Raw genomic sequence first — 5910 nt, 5'->3', positions numbered from 1 at the left:
TGGCAGGGCGTGTTGGCCGCGGTCTGAAAGTGCAACCAAATTTTAAAATAAAACCTGGGTTTCGTTTCATTTTACTTAAAGATTTGTGGACAAAATGACCAAAAGCCAAGTCTCCTCAGAGGGACATAGCTGGGGACAAGAGGCACCCAGGCAGGGGTCAGGGGAGCCCCACATCTGACTGTGGCCCGATCCCCCCAGGGCACTGGCCCTGCCTTGCCCCTACCCCCTCCAGACACCCAGCCTCACCTCTAACCCCAAAACTGAACACACAGTAACATGGTTCTGGCCATGCCTCCCCACCGGCCCCCACGTGCCTCCTCACTGCCCAGTCTAGTCGCAGATGTATCGAGGACCCGTTGGTGGAGTCATTCACTCGTTCACTCGTTCACTCATTCATTCCTTCAGTAGACCCTCTGAGTGCAGAAGACGGGAAGGTGAGGGATAGAACAGTCCTGTCCGGGGGGCTTTTCTTGAACTAACGCCACAGCACTGACCCTGCCCCCCACCCCACTGAGGCTTCGTGCAGGGGCTCGGCCTCATCACGCCCACGGGCCATGGCCCCACTTGACCCACGGGGAAGCTGAGTCTCGGGGAGTCAGGGAGTGGCCTCTCCGGCCCCCCCGTGGCGCCCTCCCGCACCTCACGGGGCCACCTGGCGGGGCCTTAGGGACGCCGCAGCCCTCTGTCTCCCCAGGGCGGGCTGCACACCAGGGCCGCCCCCCCACCCGCCCCCCACCCCGGCCCGCGCCCCCAGGGATGGCGCTCCAGGAAAAGCTCTCAGTCAGAAGCCACTGCTCCCGGGGGCGCTCCCGGCTCCATTACTTCCAGGAAACGGCTCGTCTCCAGTGGCCCCTCCGCCCTCCACTCAGCTCGACGGGCGAGAGGCCCCGCGGCCCAGAAACCGCACGGCTTGCACCCGCCCGGATGCCAGAGGCCCCTCCCCCGGGGACTCCTCACCCCCAGGCGGGCCCCTGGGGACCTCCTCTGGGGTCTGCAGCAGCCTCTGCGCAGGGGTGTCCTTCCTCGCGCCCGCTCAGGGCCTCTTGCTCTGGTGGGGACAGGCCATTTTCCAGGCCCTCCCGTCGGGCCTGAGCCCCGCGCCCACTCTCGCCTCCCCTCTGCGACACCCCCCCTTCTCGCTCCCGGGAGATCGCCCCGTCCTCCTGGGGTCCACTTGCCTGACCGCCCTCCACACCGCGACAGAGCTGGAGGGCAGGCTCTTCCAGAGCTGGCCAGAACCTCGGTGCCTCTCCCCGCTGCACGTGGCCCCGTGGGTCCAAGTGGCAGCCGTGGTGGCCTGGGGCTCCTGACGGCCCAGCCAGCCCCACCCTCACCCCTGCGCCAGAGCAGCGCCACCATCGGCCCACCTGCCCACCCTTGCTGTCCTGGGCAGGCCAGGCTTGGGTGCCCCTCTGGGCCCCTGTTCGGCCTCCACAGGAGCCTCCCTGACCTCTCACCTACATGGCCTCCCAGGCCCCACCCATCCCTCCCCCAAACCCTCCCTTCCAGAGCCCCTCAGCACGCAGCATCGTGAACAGGCTTATTTGACTCCACACCCCTGCCGTCCATGCCCAGCACAGCTGCTCGGATGTGGCTACTGAAACCAAAATTAATTAAATCAAATCCAATCCAAGGTTGGGGTCGGTTGCACGAGCCCCGTTTCGAGACCTCAGCGGCCACAAGCGCCAGGTGGCCCCGTTTGGTGAGGGCAGTGCACCTGCCTGTGCTGGAACGTTCCCCCAGATGGTGCGTGGCCCGGCCTCCGTGGCCCCGGCGGGTGCCAGGCAGGCCCCTGGGCTCTCGTTGATGAACGAAGGAGGGAGGCGGGCTGTGGGGCTTGCTGGCCGCTGCTGGGTTCATCCGCACGCACCAAGAGGCAACACCTGCCACCTTCCACGTGTCTCCAACATGTGGCGGTCTCCCTGGGGTGGGGGTTCCATCAGCATCCGACGCAGAGGGCACCGGGTCTGTCCTGACCCTCCGGGCAAGGGGCTCTGGAGGACAGCGGGGGGCCACTGCCCAGTGCCGCCCCCGCCCTGGGACCTCAGAGGGAGTCTGCTCCCTCTGACCTGCTCCTACCTTCTTGCCAAGTGGGGATGACAGGAGGCCCGCCTCTTAGTGATGCTTTGAAGATCCACACATAATCCACACAGAAGCTTCCGGAATACCTGGAAATGCCGGTGTTGTGGATAAATGAATAGAGTGCCCTGTCATCTGGCTTTGTCCTTGAGACCTTGGGGACCCCTGGGCACCGGCCACCCAACCAGCCTTTCTTCCAGGGAGAGACAGCCCTTGTCTGTGCGTGCCGGGCTGCCATTGGGAGGGTGACTATCTGGGTGATTTATGGTGGGGTCTCTTCCACAACTCTCCCCCGCCCCCATCGCCTTGGACTGTCTTTGCTGTCACTTTCGCCACCCTCCCTTGCCCACCTAGGGCCTGGCTGCCTTGACCTCCTTGGCCAAGCTCTGTGACGCCCTCCTGTCCCCACCCCTGCCCACCGAGGGGACAGGGGCCTGGGCAGGGGCACTGCAGACACCCCCTCACTGTCGGGGGGGCTAAACGGCTGGTTTCAGAAAAGCACTTCAACCAAAGCTTGAAACCTCTCAGGGTTCCCACCTCCCCTGGGTGCACGAACCCAGGCCCCTTCAACTGGGGTTGCAGGCCTGCGAGCAGGGCCTGACTGCCCCCCACTGACATCTCCACGTGGGGGCTCCCAGACGCTCAGAGCTTCTGGGAGCGCCGCACCCCCCCCCCCCCGCCGCTGCCTGACACCCCCCACCCCGTGCCGTTGCCCAATCTCCTGGGCCTGCGTGGCCACTACTTGCCAGCATATCCCTCCCTGCCCGCCCCTGTCCCTATGTGGGGGTCCTCGCAGACCCTCCCCGTGGCACCCCTGCCCCCAGGCTGGGACCCTGCAGCTCTGGGCCTATGGGAGTCTGCCCCGAGAAGTGTGGACACCCCTTCCCCACGCCCGCAGCTGGGCCAGGCCTTCAAGGCACAGGAGGCAGGGAGGTCTGTGACATGGCTTTTCTGGGACAATAGAACATCCTGCTGCCTGCACTCTAGTGGCCAGGACTCCACAGACAGTGAAGCTAGCAGCCCTCTGCTCCCCGTGTGGGCCCTGCCCCCCACCTTCAGGGAAGTGGGTCCGTCCTGCGTCCTGGGGGCCCCGGGGAGACAAGGAGGCCCACGCGGCTCACACGGCTGTGGGGGACAGTTGGCCTCCGCGTCCGGGCCCCGTGGGGACAGGCCCCTGCAGGCCGTGCCCAGCACATGCCCATTACATCATTGTGGCACGGACCCAGGATGGGGGTGCTCTGAGCGTAGCCAGAGTGTGCACGAGGATCTCCCACTAGCGCGTGCCCCCCGGTTGCGGGCCTGGGGTACCCGGCGGTGAGCTGGGTGGCCTGGCTTTCTGTCCAAGGTGACCTGTGGTCCTCATTACTCAGAGCTGGCTTGGGAGCCTCCGGAAACCCCGGTGGCTCTGTCATCACCTGACCTGGCCCCCAATTCTGGCCAGAAGGGCACCAAGTGAGACCCTGGGTGGCCTGGGTGGGGCCCTGTCCCCGGGGGCCAAGAGTGGGGCGGAGGCGGCCGGCCTCCCCGCCTGGGTCTCCCCCGGGCACCCCCGGAACGGGCTGTGTGGCCCGGGAGGCCACTGCTCCTGCTGCAAGAGGGCCCCTCTGTCCTGGGCTGGGCTAAAAATAGCAGGGGGGGACGGCAGGGCAGGGACAGCCGGTGGGAGGCCCGTGGGGAGGGGCCGGAGGGGGCCGAGGACGGCAGCTCGGGGCCCAGGACCGGCCGTCAATGGCGCTGGTGCTCCCACCCTGTTCCCGGTGGCCGGCCAGCCGAGGCCCAGCTGACAGGCTATTTTTTCCCCTGCTTGACTAAATATGGTCAGGGAGCACAGCCCGAGGGGGCCACTTGGCCGGGGCCGCGTGTTTGGGATGCTTGGCCGGGTATATAAGGACTGCAAAGGTGAGGCGGGCTCCTGACCCGAGGGGGGCCCCCATGCCCGCTCCGGCCCCTCGGGTCAGCCCTCTCCTCCCATCCCCTCCCCTCCCCCGCCTGCGGGAGGCTCGGCGGAGGGCTGTGTGCATGTGTGAGCCTGCACACCCACGGGACCGTCCCCTTTTGTTCCGCCCTGACCTCTACCTGGCGCTGACCCCGGCTGGGGGTGCGGGAGCGTCTGCAGACACAGCCCAGCGCGGGGAGGGCTCAAGGTGCAGGGGCTCGAGGTGGCTCCTCCGTAACTCTGCATCGCCCGCCAGTCCTGCGCCTCCGGTCCCTCCCTCCCTCCCTCTCTCTCTCCCTCTCTCCTCTCAAGATCTCCCTTCCAGCTAAGTCTGCGCGGCTGCGGGAGGGCTGGGGGAAGGGCCGGTGCGGAGGGGGGTGCGTGGTGTCTTCTTTCCCTGTGCCTGCCCCCCCCCGCCCCCCAAGTGCGGACGCATCGGGAGCTCTGGCCTCCCCCACCCCTGCATTCGCGATTGGCTCCGGGAGAAGGTGGATGGTGCCGCCACGGCTGCAGCATCTCCCTGGGAGCCACGCGGGCGCATCGTACCGGGAGCCGCGACCCTGCGCCCGCTGCCGCTGTCGCCAGCCCGGCTGGAGGGGCTCCGCGGTGAGTCCTGCTCAGCCGGCCCGGACGGCCCCACAAACTTGCCGGCCGCCGCGGTGGGGGTGTGCCTGCCGGTGGGTGGGAGCCGGGGCGGCGGGCCGCGTGGTTCCAGCGGGGGCGCTTTGGAGTTTTCTCCTGGCTCGCGGCTCCGTCCGCATTTGGAAAACTGCAGAGCCAGCAGCCAGCAGGCCGGGAGGGCGCGTCCAACCGGGATGCACGAACTTTGACATGCGGGCATTTTGCAAGGAAGCAGCTGCCTCCAGATGCCCGGGGTGGACGGGGGTCCTGGTGCCGGGGTGGGGGGGGGGTCCGGGGGGGGCCAGGGGGGAGGCGGGGGGTGGGGGTGGGGAGGGCGCGATGAACCTGCCCCGAGGCACAAAGCTTGGCGCTGGGAGTGTGGTTAAACTTACCTTGGAACTTGCAGCGTTAACGGTGGAGATGCTGGGGCAGGGGGTCCCAGGCCGGCGGTGTGGCCGCCCCAGGCTGGGACACTAGACTTCTGTAGTTGTCACGGCCCCCATGGTGTGTGTGGGGGGTGGAGGGGCCCTATGCTAGGTGCGCCCCGCAGGGAGAATATGTGGCAGAGACTGGGGGCTGGATGGGGGATGGGGCGGGGGTGGGGAGCAGCCAGGGGTCTCTGCGAGGGATCATGACCTCCACGCGGCTGGGGGCGGGGCGGGGGGGGTGGAATCGCGGCTGAGGAGTGCTAGGCGAGGCCGGGCAGGGTGCCAGCCCGCTGCTCCCCCCACCGTGGGGTCCCTTGGAGGTGGCTACCGCTCACTGTCCTCACAGGATGGGAAACTGTTTGAAAAGTGGCCGGGGTTCGTGTTGGAGCAGGGCGGAAACTCGCGGGACTCTGGCCGGACCTAGTCTAACCCCTCCTGCCCTTTGGAGCCCCCCACTTTCCTCTGTGTCCCAGATGCAGCCTGTGTGAAGGCCTGGCATGGGGAGGGCGGTGAGGGAGGGTCCCCGGCCTGAGCAGTGCCTCTGAGGCCTCACCTGTCAGAGGCTGGCAGGAAATTTCTCGTGCGAGGGTCTCGAGGGCACATTCTGGGACGCAGGGGGGAGTGGGGGTGCCCCGGCCGCCCTTCTCATGCGGGCTGCGTGAAGGTGATAGACGAGAGCAGCAACACGAAGATGGGACGACGGGACGTCGCTCCTCAGTGTCTTTCTGTAGGGTGGCTCTCTCCTGTCGGTGGGGGGGCCTCTTGGAGCCCAGATCACACAGCCCCACGGAAAACTCCAGCCTGGCTGCCCCCGGTGCAGCCACCACAGCCCAGGGACTGGAGAAA

At 67.3% G+C, this 5910-nt stretch overlaps 1 long non-coding RNA gene across 4 annotated transcripts; it reads right to left on the bottom strand.

Moving 5' to 3' along the window:
* Positions 1-314: 314 nt before the first annotated feature.
* Positions 315-4893, bottom strand: LOC122467184. 4 transcript variants are annotated; one of them, XR_006292855.1, is made up of 3 exons: positions 4562-4893; positions 2080-2168; positions 315-413 (listed from the first exon to the last, which is right to left on the bottom strand). It is a non-coding gene; the product is annotated as an uncharacterized LOC122467184 (long non-coding RNA). The 4 variants fall into 4 exon arrangements; XR_006292854.1 differs by lacking the exon at positions 4562-4893 and adding an exon at positions 4156-4348; XR_006292853.1 differs by lacking the exon at positions 315-413 and adding an exon at positions 1723-1922.
* Between the last annotated feature and the right edge of the window lie 1017 nt (positions 4894-5910).

This window comes from Prionailurus bengalensis, chromosome A3, assembly GCF_016509475.1.
Source record: "Prionailurus bengalensis isolate Pbe53 chromosome A3, Fcat_Pben_1.1_paternal_pri, whole genome shotgun sequence".
In the NCBI taxonomy this organism is placed as follows: Eukaryota; Metazoa; Chordata; class Mammalia; order Carnivora; family Felidae; genus Prionailurus; species Prionailurus bengalensis.
The sequence above is the reverse complement of the archived record's forward strand: the minus strand, read 5'-3'. Positions and strand labels throughout refer to the sequence as shown.